This window comes from Ceratotherium simum, chromosome X, assembly GCF_057802395.1.
Source record: "Ceratotherium simum simum isolate JZ-2026a chromosome X, ASM5780239v1, whole genome shotgun sequence".
Classification (NCBI taxonomy): Eukaryota; Metazoa; Chordata; class Mammalia; order Perissodactyla; family Rhinocerotidae; genus Ceratotherium; species Ceratotherium simum.
In genome coordinates this window covers 121,327,562-121,346,086 of record NC_141940.1, presented here as the reverse complement: position 1 = coordinate 121,346,086, position 18,525 = coordinate 121,327,562, and the positions used below count along the sequence as shown (strand labels likewise).

Below are 18,525 nucleotides of genomic sequence, written 5' to 3'. Positions count from 1 at the left end.
TTCTGTACTGCTAAGAAGACTGCAATTTACCACAGGACAAAATTAAGAAAAAGAGGAGGCAAAGGAGTAATGTTCAATCTGAGAGTAAATCATCACACTCCTGCCACCACTGTCTAGCAGCCCTATTGAGATCTGGGGGGAGTTGCAAGGAATATTTTAGTTGAGCCGCCTAAGTGGCTACATTGCATTACCAGCTCATAAATGCTAAATTAGCTGCTTGACCCCTCTTCCTGGTATTGCACAGAGGCGAAAAGTAAAAATGAGATGTCCTTGGACCAGACCTGGGAGAAGAAAGGAGGATTTGTATACCAACTTAAGAATCTGACAAAATCTATTTATTTTTATTGTATAGAGAGATATGAAAATATGTATAAATAACATTTTCTTATGTAATTGAAACATTAACTGTTATTGAAACACAATGTAGTATTTTTTTACCAGATAACAACACATATTTGAAACAATATGCTATTGTGACTTACATAATGCTAAGAATGAAGGTCTGTTATGGGTTCCATCATGTGCGTTCCCCCTCAAAATAGTCCCAAGTATAATTTGTAGCAATATACAGAGCTTACTGTAGATAAAATAAAATGGAATCAAGTCCAAGCACTTTTTAAATGTAGATCCAAATCCATCCCTCCGTACTTTTGCATATGTGATTTAAATTATTTTAATAAATCTTAGGATATAAAATAAGGTAATTCATGATAATTGTAGGAAATCATATAATACTAAGCTATATATGTAAAAATAATCATATTCTAACTCTTCCAAAATCCCAAAATTTTATTAGCAGTTTGGTATATATATCTTTCTACATCTTTCTTAGGCTCATTGTAATATATGCCTATTTCTTTTTAAATTTTTCTCAAAAATAGGATTATATTACTCCACAATTTGCTTTTATCATTTACCAATAAATCATTAATGTTCTTCTGATACATGAAAACACTCATTCTATTTTAATAGTTGCATAATGCTTCGTAGTATAAATATATAATAATTTATTCACTGTTCCCATTTTTAAAGGCATCTTAACTATTTTTAGTAATTTGCTTCTATAAGTAATGCTCCAATAAATACCCCTCTACATATATGTTTATCTATTGTTGGTTTTATTTCTGTAGAATCAACTCTCCAAATTGGGAGTACCGGGTAAAAATAGGTGTCCATTTTAAAATTGAATAGATACTGCCAAAATTCAGTAGCTTTTCATGTTTAGCTTAATTTAGGTACAGATGTTCATATATAGAATATTTATAGATATGTGCATACACATAGCTTGATTTATAAACATATATATCCTTGCTCTGTCAACTGAGAGGGCCTAGTAGCAACAATCTCACTTAGCATCCAGATCTTGGTTTCTAATACCATTCTCCAATAAAAGGAACCAGGGAGCCTTGGAGAAACGACTAAGTCTAGGGGTGGGGCAGGAAATATACAAAATAAGTCTGGAACAATTTGAGCAACAAAATAAATAAAACAGTTTTGTATTATAACCCTAAATTTAAAATAATTTTATATGATTCCATATTGGCATAAATAAATAATTGAATAAATAAATAAACAGGGGAGACCAAACTTATCTGCTATGCAGAAGAATTCCAAAGAATTCATGGAGATAGTCTGCCCTCAAAGAGGTGGAGGATAATTCCCCATTCCTTAAATATCAGCTGGGTGTAGTGACTTTTTTCCAAAGAATGTAGTGTGGAAAGGGGCAAAAAACAGTAGCTTTACAGTGGAGAAACTTGACAAACACTACCTCAGCCAGGTGATCAAGGTCAACAGCAACAGTGATGCCATGTTGATAGCATGTACTGTTGATAATGTGATGAGAATGGGATTTACCTCCATGGTCTTCCTCCCAGTAATCCATAACTCCAGTCTAATTATAAGAAAAACATCAGACGAATTGCAATAATGGGGCATCCTACAAGATACCTAACTGGTACTCCTCAAAATTGTCAAGGTCATCAAAAACAAGGAAAGTCTGAGAAACTGTTATAGCTAAGAGGATGTTAAAGAGACATGACGACTAAATGTAATATAGTTTTCTGGATGAGATCTTGAGACAGAAAAAAGACATTAGGTAAAAACTAAAGAAATCTGAATAAACAATGGACTTTAGTTAGTAATGTTTCACATTGGTTTGTTAGTTTTGGCAATGTATCATACTAATATAAGATGTTAATAATAGAGGAAACTGGGTGTAGGGTATATGGAAACTCTCTGTACTATCTTTGTAACTTTTCCGTAAACGTAAAAGTATTCTAAGATAATAGTTTTATTATTTTAAAAAAACAATAGCTTTTGAAATAACAAAATAGAAATGGAAAGAAATCATAATAGCAAGAAAAATACTTCAAAATAGATTTTTTTTCTTTGTGAGGAAGATCAGTCCTGAGCTAACATCCATGCCAATCCTCCTCCTTTTTTTTTCCCCAAAGCCCCAGTAGATAGTTGTATGTCATAGCTGCACATCCTTTTAGTTTCTGTATGTGGGACGCGGCCTCAGTATGGCTGGAGAAGCGGTGCGTCAGTGCGCGCCTGGGATCCGAACCCGGGCCGCCAGCGGCGGAGCGCGCGCACTTAACTGCTAAGCCACGGGGCCGGCCCAAAATAGATTTTTAAAAGCAGGTACAGAACCTATATGAAGAAAACAACAAAATTATGTTAAAGAATTAAAACAAGATCCTCTAAGTGGAGAGAACACCAGGTTCCTTTTCTGGAAGACTTAAGGTCATAAAAAGGCCAATCTATGGGTTTAATACTAAGTATAATGATGTACACCTGAAATTTATACAATGTTATAAACCAATGTTACTGCAATAAACAAAAAATTAAAAAAAAATTCGATTTCCATTAAAAAAAAAATGCTATTTCCATAAGAATCCGAGCATGGTTTATTCAAATTATGGGGACTTTTTTTTTTTTGGCAGGGAGATGAGGAGGTTGAATCAGATGAAAATGATTATAAAGCTTTATGAAAATTGCAAGAAAATTTTGGCATATAATAATGAATAAAGATTTGCTCAATGATGTTTTAAAACATATAGTAAAGTTAGTATAATAAAAGGTTATGGTGGGCCGGCCCCGTGGCTTAGCGGTTAAGTGTGGGCACTCCGCTGCTGGCGGCCTGGGTTCGGATCCCGGGCGCACACCAACGCACAGCTTCTCCGGCCATGCTGAGGCCACGTCCCATATACAGCAACTAGAAGGACATGCAACTATGACATACAAATATCTACTGGGGCTTTGGGGAAAAAAAGGAGGAGGATTGGCAATAGACATCAGCTCAGAGCTGGTCTTCCTCAGCAAAAAAAAAAAAAAAAGAGGATTAGCACTGATGTTAGCTCAGGGCTGATCTTCCTAACAGAAAAAAAAAAGGTTATGGTATTAACATGGGAAAAGACAAAGAGATCCAAATATATATATAAAAATTTAATGTCTGTTAAAGCAAGTATTTCAATTCAAAATTGAAAGAATAGATGATGCATTTGGAAGGGAGAGAAGGAAGGAGAGGAATGGAACGCTGCAAGCAGGAATACAGGCGAGCAGTTGGGAATTAGGGAAAGCAGATAGGAGTATGTTTGGAGAAGGCCAAAATGCCAGGTTGTGTTTAGGCTTTATCCAATAGTGAAAGGACTGCTAAGAAAAGATTTGATTGAGACAAGGAGTTGGAGTAGGGGGCAGGGGTAGAAGACTAACATTTATTGAGTACTGACTGTACCTGAGGTGTTAGTCCCAGAAATTGACGTAGATCGTTTAATCCTCATCACAACTCTATGAGTTCGGTATTTTTCAATTAGTAGTTTGCTCTTCTTATTACCATTCATCCCGTTGTTTTATTTTTGTAATAATATTTGTATTGTTATTTTGAAATATTTTCTTTATTTTGCAGTATAAAGCAAAGAAGTAATTATGCTAACAGTGCTACAAAAAAGATTTTTCCATATAAGAGAACAAAGTTACGACTATAAAATTAAACAAGTGAAAAACAAGTATTGTTAATTTGAGTTGGAAATATTAATATGAACTCATAAGTTTTAAAAATGTGTACTTTCTGGCTCTGTCAACTAAAATGACCAGTAGAAATAAATGCCCAAGCCCCAAGATTTTGGCTTCTAATTCCATTCCCCACTGAAAATGTATCAGAGTTTCTTGGAGAGGTGGCCAATTCAAGATCTGGTTCAATGGCAGGGAAGATACAAGATGAGCCTGCGACATTTTGCAGTGCCAGAACTCAAGAAAGATTTCAAAGACAAATAGTCATTGCAAAGGGATACTGGAACCAGCTTAAAGAGGCTCCTATTAGTCAAATCTATGACAATCTGAGCATCAAACAGAGTAACTGCAGGTGAGTATCCCCCATTTATAAGTAATAACTGTAGAAACTCAGGCTGGGTGAAGTTAAGTAATTTTTCCAAGGATATCCAGCCAGTAAAACGTAGAGTCAATGTTGAATATGAGTTTCCATAACTCCAAAGCAGTGCTTCTACCATACACCATCCTTTTTGATCAAAGCAATGCTTAACTGAAGAGAAAAATGCAGAAGGGAGAATAAAAAGAGATAGTTAGGAAGAGACAGGTAAGGAAACCTGAATTTAATTTCCATTGGAAAGGATTTTATAGCAAGTAGGCCCATCCAACAATACAAAAGGATGACTACAGATATCTAAGCCGTGGCTAGATAAGATGGTGTATTAGAGAAACCACTCAAGTCTCTCCAGTACTAATGTCCAGATGTGCCAAGTGCTCCTGCCTCATGGTAGCACTTCACTTTAATGTCCCAGTAATAGTGGTCAAATCCCCACCTCATGCCACAGTATGTTCTCCAGCCCAGGTATCTCTGATATGGAGATTCCTAAAGATTTGTTCCTTCAGTTCACCCTGGTGCCCTTGTGGCTATAGCCAGTCCTGGAATTCAGTGCCTTACTGTCTCATAACCTTTCCCAGCAGGCTGCATTAACTCTTCTCACAGCTTTGCCCTCAACAGGGATCCTGGCCCCTCCTTTAATTTCACAAAGCACTGCTAAGATCAGGCTATATAATTTAATAAAATTTTACTGACCACATGAGGCTAAAAGGAGAGAATTGTAATGCAGAAGAGAAAATTTAAAACTAGATATGAGATAATGTAGTTCCCGGTACCCACCGTGTTTCAGAGTAGAGCCCTCCTCTCACTACCCACTCATCCTGGGAGAGTTTTTGACCATTGTCTCCCCCATACCCAAACTCTCCTGGAACCTAGAGAGAGGAAACAATAGTAGTTTATGCTTGTTTACCACCCGCAGGTTCCCCTCCTGTGAGGGTACATCTCTGGCTTACAATGAAGAATTACTATGCCAAAGCTTCCCTTTGGCATAACCAAAAGGTTTGCTGTGGTCATTTTTCTTCCCCACAACTGAAGAGCAATCATCCTCAAAGGAAAATCAAGCATCCATCTCTAACAACAAAATAAACCACAGAAACGTCAACACTAGAGTGTCTTTTTCTCCCAAGGCTCAAATATTCCAGGAACAATTTCTCCAATTAAGGCCCAGGGTTAAAATTCTGGGACTTTCTTTCATCCAGATTCAGAAGTCTCAGTGAAAGCAAAGCTGCCCCCAAGCATGTGGCCTAGGACAAAAAGATCAGCCTTGATATGGGGGCAAGGAGGTGGGGAAGGGGAGGAACCAAACACGATACCCCTTCTCTTGCCAGAGCAAACACCAAGGGACAGATTACTCCCTAACGTTCGTTCTCCCACCCTTTTTATGATTCAGCTAGACCCAAGAGTTTCACTTTATCCTGTATCTCATCTTGAAGACTAAGAAGTTGCACTAATGTATTGTGATCTCAGGGTGGTATAGAGTATAGACATGCAAGGTGGTCTCAGCTCTCAGCTGAAAATCTTCTCCCCACCTCTCTCCCTAGCCATCACAGGGTGCAGTCCAGCTGCCTGCCGTTTGGGAAGGGCAGGCAGTGAGTCTCTCTCTCTCTCTTTCTCTCTCTCTCTTCCTCTTTCTCCATGTTCTAATCCGCCTACTGATAACTGCAGCTTTGAACTCCATCCAGGACCCAATGGAGGAAGAGAGGATTTGCACACTCCACTCTTGTAGCCTGGCTCTGTGCCCCTGGGGGCTGACCTATACGTACTGCATGAATCAGCTCCCCAGTGGGAAGTCCGAGTATACTATCAGAGAAAGTGAGAAGAGTGAGGTTGCAGTAGGAATTCTCCCAGTGCCCTAGCTGCAGGGTCATCTCAGCCAGGCTTTTTTGTTGGCCGAAGGTCACGGCCTAGTCCACTGGCCCTCTTGACTGAGCTCACCTTGTCTTTGGGTCCTGGAAACGGATCTCTCCCCTCCACTCTTCAGGCTGGGGATGTTAACAGCATCCACTCTTACTAGCTCCAGGGTACTGTACCCTCTCTTGAGGCTTCCACACCTTTGAAACTAGACCCTTTATGAAAGTCGTTACAAATTACTCAACATGAATGTGCCATCAGTTGCCTGCTCATACCCTGACTCATCCAAGTGGTTAGGAAAGTTCTAACCTAACTCATACCATTGTGAGATGGATTTATGCTCACTGGGATGGTTACCTTCTTGAGGCATGTACCTATGTTCTTGGGAGATCCCTCTGACTACAATCCCTGTGACATGACCTGGCCTTTCCTCTGACTCACTGTCTCCAGTACCCTCTTAGCTTCTGCCCCCAGCAGTACATACACTTGCCTCCTAATGCTGAGATACCCTTATCTTGTGCAATGGGTATTGAGATGTTCTATCCGGATCCTCCTTCAAGGAAAGGCTTGTTGTCCCAGCTGCTGGGAGTGCTGCAGGCAGACAGCCTTCAGCTGGCAACTTAGCAGCAGAGGGCTGTCAAAGCCAAGGTTATGTCCTTCCCAGAGTGGCCTATACTCAAGGATGGTTGGTCAAAACAATGATATAAAGTCCATGCCATTTGGCCCAAAGCAGGACAATTACGATGGGCCAATTTTACACTAAAGCTCTCCATGAACACGGCCAAGGCTGATGGCCTGCATTGCAGCTCAACTTCTCCCTCTACCCAATCCTGCTTCCTTCCTCTCCCTTTCCCAGGAGTTGACTCCAAGGGCATCCCTATTGGACATGTGCACACTAAACTCCTTCCCATGGTGTGCTTCCTGCAGAAACCAACTTGCAATAGTCTGCTACAAGATCCCTGTTAAAGCAACCTTGGGCCAATATTCCCATCACAAACTCCACATACGGTCTCTGGAATCCATGTAACAGGGAGGGAGGGCGGTTTCCTTCCAGATGGAGCCCCCTCCCTCTGCCATAGGCCATCCAGGCTTCCTCATACGAGTCAGGCACCAGCCCTGTGGGCTCCTTAGATAATAACAACAGACTTGATATTTCTCAGCATGGATCCCAGATGCTCCCTTCACTAGGACAGAGGTTAAGGGTAGGAGCCCCCTGCCTTCATTCTTGGGGGTAATAAATGGTGGGACTCTCAGTGCCACTTTTTCCAAGGAAACCTCCTCACAAACTCCTCTTAACCTTGACTCTTCTCTTCCATGTCAGTGGGTCCTCTATTCAGATTTTCCATGGTCTACTTAGAATTATTGTCCTGGTGGTCTCTTGGAATGTGGTATTTATTGTCTTCATTCTTGACCAAATATGACTCTGGAAGAGCCCCATTTTAACAACATGTTACATTATGGAAATGCTTGAATATGGCAAGAATATCTTTTGGAAGAACTCCAATGGTGGTCTTCTCTAAGAAGGGACATGGGTGGGCAGGGGAGAAGGATATGATTGAGACATAACTTGTCACTCTCTTTGTTTTTTGGGATTTTGTACCATATACATGCATGTTATACCTATTAGATTGAACCTTATGGAATTATCAATATTGGACCATTTTTGATCTACAATTTTCTTATTATCTTGTCTATCCTCAGCATAGTCAATTGTAGGAAACAAGAGGTGACCTACTTGATGTTTCTCCCACCGTTAGATTACAATAACTGTAAGTGGCCTAAGCTGTCGCTTATCTCTTCCTTTCAAACCTTGACCCTGCTGTATAATTTTCCGACTTATATCTTCTATACTCTGTTTGCTTTTGGAAGCAGAATAGAAACAGGATGGAACCTAAGGAAGACAGTCATTCCTACTCTGTCCCCACTCAATGTCCAATACTCTCCCCAAGGCCCCAGATAAACACCCCTCTTTCAAGACTCTGCTAAGACACCACCTTCTCCCTCTAGTCTTTTCTGAATTTCTTCTCACTAACTACAGTCCACTGAAGAGAGCTTGACCATTCCATTGTGCAGATGCCTATCAAAGGATCTATCACAGTATTGGCCTCATGTGTAGACATATCTGGCTCCTTCATTAGACTACTGATCTTTTTAAGAAAACAGTTCATGTCTTTATATCCCAAATTACAACAGTGCCAGGATCAGACCAGTAGGTTCTGATAGAACAGGATCAATAAACGATTGTTGAATGAACAAATGACCTCGTTATGAAAGCTGGTGTTATTTCACAGCATAAATGAATTCAGCAAATACTTTATGCTGTACACTCCTTATTCTGGTTTGAGTGCAATATTCTGTCTACATGTGCAACGGGATACAACTGTGAGTCATTAGCTTATGCAGACTCAATTACTCAATGGTCCGTATATGATAGATGTCTTGGATACACAGTCCTAGCACACAGAAATGCACTCTCTCTGAAAACATACCTTCACAAAGAAGGGGAGCCAGTAAGACCCTGGCTTCTACAGACGATAATTCCGTTATGCTTCATAGCCTCCAAATTTCTATCTTGCTTCTAAGTGATGAGGAATTTCAAGTCTCCAAGGAGGACAAATAACATGGGAAAACTTTGTCAGGAAACTACAGGCCCCCAGGGCCAGAATTTAGAAAACACTTATGCAGGTGAGGCTGTTTTCAAGAAGTTTCAACTATATAAATTCCTCTTTGTCAGAGTTATCATGTATTAGTCTAAGACAGTTATTATATTTTCTTATTATAAGCATGCACTGTGTTCTGCATCTGGAGCATTTGCCAAATTGTAGATTTATTCCTATTTCTATACATCTGTGAAAAGAATGTGTGTTCTGTTTCATCAGGGAGTTACTTGAAGTCACAGGTTGCTAATTCCAAATGAATAGAAACAGTGATTAATCTGGGAGATATGAGCTCGCCACTATTCATGTAACAGATGTCCATTATGATGAGTTACACATTTGTTCCATGTTTACACTAGAATACAAAAAAAGAGGATTCAACTATTTGGTAAAAAAAAAAGAAAAGAAAGAAAGAAAAGAATGAAAGGGGGATGTGGGAAGGTAGGGAATTAGAAAATACTTGAAAATGTTTATTCAGGTGCCAGGTTAGATGCAATGGAGACGTGTGGTATGTCTGCAGGGTGGCAGGTAAAGAGTTGAGGGGAGGTAGAGAGTTAGGGGAGAGAGGGAGAAGCTGGGGGTAAATGTTTCTGGCTGCATTTCAGGGTGTGGATATTAACTGAGTTCATCTCACTAGGCTGACAGAAGCACTAATGCCAAAACCAGCAATTTCCTCAGCATCAGCTACACAGAAGATGGGATTTCAGAGGGAGGCACAAGAAAAGGAGAATGATGTATGTAATTTTATTCAAATAATTAAAAACAAAGTTGGCAGTCTATCTTCCTGTCAAGAAGAATAAATATCAGAAGTGGAGTTGGAAGGAGATGTGCAAGAGGCTCCCTGCTGCTCCATATTAACTCTGGTCCAATACAAACTTTATAGTTGATTCTTCACAAAAAAGTCCATTTAAAATGATCCTCCTATGTTTTTTTTCAGTTACTCTGTGAGCAGAGCTAACACAGCAAGAGAATACAAGCCAGGAGTACATGTGGAAGAGGCTGCCTGAATGAGCCACACTAGAGCTGTTAGTTTGATAGCCACGGATACAGGGTTTGTATAAGCGAACTACATCTCCAAAATAGGATGAGTGAAAGAGAGGTTTCCAAAACTTTCCTTTCTCTCATTATTTCCCTCCTGTCTTCACGCCCAGGAACTAAAGCACGGCCTGGCATATAGTAGGAACTAAATAAATACATATACACATATATACACACAGATTTTTTTCATGAATTAAGTGAATGTGGGCTGGACTTAACGAATGACATGTGCATATGGATGGATAATATTTATGAATGGATTCATTATCTTACATATTTGCAGGCTCAGTGAATTATAGCAGAGCAATATCACAACCAAAAGTTAAAGAATCCTCTCTGAATGTCATAATGTGGCCATTACGTGTCCTAAACTATACTTTTTCAGAGTTTCAGTTTGATAGCAACACTTTTTAGAGGAAAGGGAAGGTTTCATTTTGTTACTTAATAAAGAGAAAAGATCAGCATGACAACTTGATAAAGAAATAATAATTCAGACAGACTCACTGAGGGGTTTTGCTTCTAAAGCATTTTAATCAATATTCCTCTATATTTCCAGTAACGTATCAAATTGTTCTTCAATTGCTTCTAAAATGTTGAACTTAAGATGTAAAATGCTCCACTTTTACATCTAAATCTTTCTTTTTATTATGTGAAGATTATGACAGAAGTGAGCACTCCTCCTTGCATTTGCGACACTTACAAGTCCAATTAGAGAGTAAAACTATTCTTCAGAAAAGTCCTCGTGTTGATTGGACTTCTGGGAACTATGCAAGGCAACAACAGCATATTTGTCTACCTTAAGCAATGTAAGGAGGGAAACACCACAAAGCTAGCCAAAATGACTAAGGAGGAATTCAGTTAATTAAAAATGACATGTTGCTATGCCAAGTTAGAAGTGTTGGTGAGTGGGTACTTCGAGCCAACTAAAAGGTTCTTTCAGGCATCCTAAATCTCTTTGCCAAAAAAATTAATATTTTTAGTCTAATCCCGCCAAGTAAGCCAAGTTGATGATGACAGAGAAAGAAATCTTCAATTTTTTAATCTTTTTTTTTTCTCTTTTTGGTGAGGAAGATTGGCCCTGAGCTAACATCCATGCCCATCTTCCTCTATTTTGTATGTGGGACGCCGCTACAGCATGGCTTGACGAGCAGTGTGTAGGTCCATGCCCGGGATCCAAACCCATGAACCGCAGACTGCAGATGTGGAGTGCGTAAACTTAACCACTATGCCACCGGATCAGCCCCCAAATCTTCAGTTTTTGAAGGAAGTAGGAATTAGGATAATATAGAGGTCAGCAAACTTTTTCTGTAAAAAGCCAAATAGCAAATATTTTTGGCTTTGTGCACCATGTGGTCTCTGCTGCAAATACTCAACTATGCTATTATGGTGAAAGCAGTCACAAACAATATGTAAACAAATGAGCATAGCTATGTTCCAATAAAACTTTATTTATAAAAGCAGGTGACAGGCTGGATTTGGCTCACAGGCCATAGTTTGCTGACCCCTAGGATAATATGTAGATGGCTCTCCAAAACAGACTGAAGCCTGAGGAAAGATGCAGATTTCAAGGTCAAATTGAAAATTATAGTATTTTTTAATTCATAGTATTCTAAAATGTGCTTAGCAGTACCTCCACTTCTTGTGCGGATCTTATGGTATTTGCCTTCCAATAGCATTTTCCTTAAATGCATCACTGAGATGCACATCTTTTCATAAAACTATCTGCATAAGCTCAGATTCAGTCGAGAAAATAAAGTCATTCTAAATATTCCAGGAACAAAGGATTTAATGTGATAATTAGAGCTTATACCAATGTTGGGATATCTGAGAAAGTGGGGTCAAGAAAGTCACTACCAGGGGGCCAGCCCCGTGGCTTAGCAGTTAAGTGCTCGCGCTCCACTACTGGTGGCCTGGGTTCGGATATCCAGCACGCACCAACGCACCGCTTGTCCGGCCATGCTGAGGCTGTGTCCCACATACAGCAACTAGCAGAATGTGCAACTAAGACATACAACTATCTACTGGGGCCTTGGGGAGAAAAAGGGAAAAAAAGGAGGAGGATTGGCAATAGATGTTAACTCAGGGCCAGTCTTCCTCAGCAAAAAGAGGAGGATTGGCATGGATGTTAGCTCAAGGCTGATCTTCCAAAAAAAAAAAAAAAAAGAAAAAGAAAAAGAAAGTCACTACCAAAGACCAGGGAGGCAGACACTGAATATCTCAGCCTGACATAGCAAAGTGGGTGGCTATCAAAAGCGCTACAGAAATATGCCCCAATTTGCAAGAATCGCTGAGAAACCTCTCACCAACTGTCTCAGTCTGTTCCAGCAAAGCATCTGGTTCTCAATCACTCCCTGAAAAGCCACTGTGAGCCTCCTGCCCGCCCAACAAACAGCTGCAACCACCCCTGAGCATAAGAGCTTCTACTTCTCTCACACCGGAAAAAAAAAAAAGCTTATGTTACTCCGACAAACTCTAACTCAGGACCATACAGGGAAAGGGATTCTAAGAGATGTAGTACCCAACTTCTCTGCAATGCAGAAGAGATCTTAGAAGGGGTGGTAGTGATGCTTACTTGGCAATGGATAAATCATCACTTTGTCAATGTAGCATCCATATACTCCCTTTGTACCCATTTTTAACTTCCAAATACAGTAAACAACATAATGCTCCTGTCCTACTTGATGCCACTATTCCCATACATCTGAAACTCACTTGTGCTTTCCCCCAAAGTAAAGCCACAAAGTCCTATTTATTTTATCCATAAATGGTTGATGGTTATTTGTCTTCTAGGTAAGTCACAATAGCTGTTTACTATCCTGCAATTCAAATATTGAAATATATGTTTAACTCACTCCATAATAGGCAGAGGGAAGAAGGACAAATTTTATAAATATGTACAGATATATCCACATCAAAATAAGGAAGAAAATATGCCTATTACAATCCTCATTTCTATAACTGGTCACATGACCATTGTTAGTTTTTGTACCTTTCTTCTTCTATTACTCATGAGGATCACAGATACCCACCACACTCAAGTGGGGTCATCATCCATCCTGAACACCAAGCTGGGATCTGCTACCCTCTAGTCATCGTCAGGTAACCCCCTCTGTGCAGTAGTCCAGCCCAGGTCTCTCCAACTGTGGGGACCCCCAACAGACCCCAAGGCCTCACCTGCTCTATTCACCCATTTCATGGCAGCTGCCTGGCTCAAGGGAGGCAAACAGATTAGAGTTGGGAGTGCCAAGGAAGGGAGCAGAGACCACACATGCTGCCATCTTCCCATATCCACACACCCCTCCCACCTCCCATGCCCACGTTTGAATCTTTAAATCTGATCCCTGGTCCTCTTGCTGGGTACAAAATTTAACTTTGCCTTCAATTAATGTAATATCTATCTACCTCTCTCTCTCTCTTTCTCTCTCTCTCACTCTCTCTGATCTTTCTCCTTCTCTCTCTCTTCCTGCTCTTTCTCTGAAATCCAATAGATTTTAGAGAGAATATCTTCATTCAAATTACACCTAAAAGGCATATATTAACTCTCTTTGATCTAAGCTGGATAGCTGAGTTGATTACACACTGGGGTTCATGGATTTACATTCTGCACGAACACATTTTGCTTTGTACCAAGGAAAAGCCAATTTCAGGACTTCAAAGTGTACCTCCCCTAGCCAGTCAGTTCTCAAATGTGTGCTGGTGGTCAAGGGCAAGGATAATATGTGTGATGGTTCAGTGCAAGCCCTACCCCCAATTCCTAAGAAACCAATAGAGAAGACTTCTCCCTTAATGATAGATGTTCTAATGGGCGAGGGATAATGAGATTTTTTTTGGCAAAACAAAGGAAAAAAAATGGTCAAAATGTTAATATCTTCTGAATAAGCTTTGTCAATAAAAGCCCCCAAAATATCCAGGTTAGAATACCAGTTTCCAAATCTTCTCTCTCTCTCCCCACATATGCATACACACACCAAGGAATTTTACAGGACAGGTCAAAATGGATTTCAACTAGTATAAGAGAATGGGTTTGAGTGTCAGAAGGACCTGGGTTCCAGTTTTGCTCTGTCCTTATTATGATTCCCTTATCACATTCCCTTATCACATCTCTAAGCAGCAATTTCCTCATCGGTAAAATGTGGATAATTATAATTTTGTTAAGAAAATTATCCCAAACTTTGAATGAGGTGAAATGGGCTGTGGCATGACCTTTCAAAATCTTACTGGGGCACTGACTGGCCTACCTAAGAGTTATTTACTTATCTGGGGAATGTACTTGTGTTTGACTTTCTGTTTTTTATTTGATTAGAATTCAGATGCTCTGAAGTTACATGCTAATTCTTAGATTTCTGTCCAAGACAAAAGATAACCCCCAAAATTGTGGTTTTATTGTCCTGTAGGACATTAACCAGTTTTGAATCTATCTTAAAAATCTTATTCAGTACTTTTTTTCTCAAAATGCCTAGAAATACCAAGTTCCTCAAAATGCTCTTGGAATCAGCTTAACCCTCTTATGGTTCTCATCATTAATGAATTGAATAAATTATTGGCATGTGTTCATTCTGTATTGGTATGATATTTGTGTTTATAGCTTTTTAAAAATTATACTTTGACAGTACCTATGTCATGAAGTTGTTATAAGAATTAAGTAAAATAATACAAATAAAGTAATTAATAAGGTCCTGACATATACTAAGCAGTTAATGAATGTTAGCTATTATTAAATGCAGTTTGATTCACAGGAAATAAAAAATGTAGCATACTCCATAGTTCATGCAGATAGCCAGGCTGTTAAAACAAAAGAAATAAAACAAAGAGACTATTCATTTAACGGTGAACTCCAGCTTGATTTCCCTCGGGACTTTTCATTCCTCTAGAATCCAGCCCAGTGAATTAAGCTTTTGAATTAGTAGCCATTTTCATGGATGATGCCAGATCTTATAATTATTGGGATCTATTAACTGTACACAGAATAAGTATTCTGTCCCATAAAGAAAAAAATACAATGTTCCCACCTCACATGGTGAATAATAGATAATAAAATTTAAATTGAGATTAAAGTAAAAATTAATATTTTTCCTCTCTATCCTGCTTTGATATACCCAAATGCTATCCCTCATATTATTTCCTACAATTTTAGTGGGTTATTCCCTGGGGATTTTTTCCAAATTTTTTAATAGCTATGTTCTTCATATCTTTCTTTGTCTTACTTCAATAACTGCTAAAAATAATGGAGTTTTCCCACAAAAAAACTTGTCCCCTAAAAGAAACTAAAGGATGATAAAGGGAGAAGCAAGACCAATTTCTCCAATTTCACCATGATTTTGGTTGCTATTTATACTCAAATAACTTTCTCTGATTATAAATCCTCAAAAAGAGAACTCAGTCAATTTTAGTTTTTGTTTTTTGGATGTTTGTCTTTTAGAACCTGGCATAGGAGTTAAATCAGCTTTGGCTCAGAAGAATCAAATGAATAATTGAATAAATGTTGAAACAATGCTTCAGAAGTAACTCATAACCTTTCCATGCTAATGTCTAAAGAAGAATGAAAAAGCATCTACAGAGAGAAACAAATACTGGGGCACAACATTTCCACATACAAGTACAAGGGAGCCAAACAGAACTGGGATTTACTCTGCACTGTACAGAAAAGCACAGAGAGCCTGGGTCACCAAATACTTTTTAACTGCCTTCAAACATTGAAGCACAATGCAGGAAACTACAGCACTCATTTAAAAAGCAAACAAATGAATATAGGGACTTACATCAAGATTAAACAGTCAGCTGTTGTTCAGTTACAGTGAACCAAGGAAGAGTAAGGTGAATTTAAAATACAGTGAAGAAGACAAGTAACATACGTAGTCCTGAAGTGTTCTTTATATTTGCAGAGCTTACTTATGTGTCTAGACACATTCAGATATATATACATATTCAGATACATACACATACGTATGTGTGTATGTATTTATATACATATATATTTTATATATATTCACACAAATGCACACATATCCTTGCCTTTGAAATGAGAGAATACCACTGAGCAAGTGGCGAAACCAGAGTTGAGGTAGTCCTCATTCAAGATTACTGTAGTCCCTTGCTACTCAAAGTGTGGTCCCTGGACGAGCAGCATCAGCATCACCTGGGAGATTGTTAGAAATGCAGAATCCCAGGCCCAACCCCAGCTCTCCCAAATCAGAACCCAGATTTTAGCCAGATTGCCCAGTGATTTGTGTGTCCAAATTCAAGTTTGAGAATGCTGCCCTAGATCCATGCTAACCATTACCAAAGCTATTAACTACATGTGTCTGTTCAGCAATTGAAATGTTATTAGCGAGACCAAGGAACAAGCAGTCCAGGTGACACTCATGGACTTAAGGTGAGCACAGTTTGAGAACCACTCCTAGAAACACAGGTTCTTGAATACTTTTTGGGTGATGTTCTTTCTGGATTAACCAACTGCCCTAAGAAAACAGCCACTGAAGGTACCCAATTCATCAGTTCAGCAAATAACTGACTGGGGAAATTTTTCTAATCTAATTAAACATATCAGTAAATTGTTTAAGACCATATGCAAGAACAACTACAAAAGGGATCACCCTGGTAGCCTTGAAGGGAACTCTTTCATTGTCAGGAATTCAGCAGAGAGGGGCCAGGGAGGCAAAGTAAGTGTGTGGCATGAAGTCATGTCAACCTTGAGTCTGAATCACTGCTTCTGTCATTTGCTAGCTGTGGGAATTTGGGCAAGTTCCTTAACCTCCCTGTGCCTCAGTGTTTTCATCTGTAATGAAGGAATGAATAATTTATACCTATACTGAAAGTTAGCCACGACAATAAGAAATAATGCATTGTATCAGACAAACCCCAATTGAGGGACATTCTACAATATACCTGACCAGTCCCCCTCAAAACTGTGAAGTTGTCAAAAACAAGGAAAGTCTGAGAAACTGTTACAGCCAAGAGGAGCCCAAAGAGATATGATGATAAACTGTAATGTGGCATCCTGGAAGGGATCCTGGAACGGAACAAGGGCATTAGGTAAAAACTAACAAAATTCAATTAAAGAATGGATGTTAGTTAATATTAATGTATCAGAATTGGTTTATGGCTTGTGACAAATGTACTGTACTAATGTGAGATGCTAATAATAGGTCAAACTGAGTGTGGGGTATATGAGAACTCTGTATGTCTTTGCAACTTTTCTGTAAATCTACAACTATTCTAAAATTAAGTTTATTACCAAAAACATGCCTAGCATAGTAGTGCCCAGGCCAGAAGTACACAGTTAATAACAGTTGTTACTATTATTGTGAACTGTATATTAGGGATGATACCAGCAAAGAAGAACATCATCTTGATTCAACATTTTCAGGAGAAACTAGGAGCTTGAAAGCCTTGGAGATTATGGTTGAGGGAAAAGAAGATGAAAGGGAAGATGCAGAGGGCATAAAGACTGCTTATTTTCTCTATGGCCAGTCCCACGCCTGTAACTTCTGTCACACGACCTTGTTGGTTTTCTTCCTGATGTTGTTCAGAGTCTGTAATTATTTTATTCATTCAGTGGTTCTCTGTTCTGAGCCCAACCTCCCCTCCCCCTCCGCCTGCACAGACACACACACACACACACACACACACACACACACACACGCCCCACTAGAAGTAAGCTTGAAGGCAGAGACCTCGTCTGTCCTCACCACTTCTGTATCTACTGCACCCAGCACAGCACCGGACTTAGAGTAGAAACTTTGTATTTACTGAAAGAAGGAGATGATACCATTGATCATCAAAGGAGGCAGGAAAAACACTCTTTGGGCTAGAACTAGAATCCTTTTCACACACGTTTTCTCCTCCTTGCCTCCTTGTAGCTCCTCTACCTCTCAAAAAATGAAAGCACGCAAGGAAATAAAAACAAACACCACTCCATTGACCAAGTAACCTCACTTAGAGGGGAAAAAGGGCCTCAACAGTTGGGTCAAGATTTGCTGTCCAACATGGTAGTTGACATTTGCAAATATAGGTGATAGAGATTAAATAAAAATACTTCAGTGATCGCTTGTACTATATTGTGCCTCACGTTTTCTATTTAGTTTAAGCCTCACAAAAATTTTGTTGGATAAGCAGGGCAGATGTTTTAACCTCCAGTTGAGAGATGTAAAATTTTTTTAAAGGAAAGGAGAAAGGAGGAGAGGGAGGGAGGGAGGAAGGAAGGAAGGAAGGGAAGAAATTTAAGGTGGCAACAGCATTCACACAGTTAATTAATGAGTCATTGTTTTAGTCTACTGGGCTGCTATAACAAGACACCACAGACTGGGGGGCTTAAACAACAGACATTTATTTTCTCACAGTTCTGGAGGCTGGAAGTCCCAGATCAAGGTGCCATCAGGGTTGGTTTCTGGTAAGAGCTTTCCTCCTGGCTTGCAGTGGCCACCTTGCCCTGTCCATACATGGTGGAGAGAGAGAGAGAGCTCTGGTGTCTCTTCCTCTTCTTATAAGAACACCAGCACTATGGGATTAGGGCCCCACCCTTATGACCTCATTTAACCTTTACCTCCTTAAAGGCTCCATCTCCAAATACAGTCACATCTGAGGTTAGAGCTTCAACAT

The 18,525-nt window shown here is 39.4% G+C and overlaps 1 long non-coding RNA gene across 1 annotated transcript in view; it reads left to right on the top strand.

The window, feature by feature from the left end:
• LOC147912020 (uncharacterized) overlaps window positions 1-17,979 on the top strand; it is a 49,284-nt gene extending 31,305 nt beyond the window's left edge. The window contains exons 2-3 of the long non-coding RNA XR_015550374.1: window positions 9,827-9,940; window positions 15,347-17,979. This is a non-coding gene — a long non-coding RNA (uncharacterized LOC147912020). The remainder of the gene's footprint in view (window positions 1-9,826; window positions 9,941-15,346) is intronic.
• The last annotated feature ends 546 nt before the right edge of the window (window positions 17,980-18,525 follow it).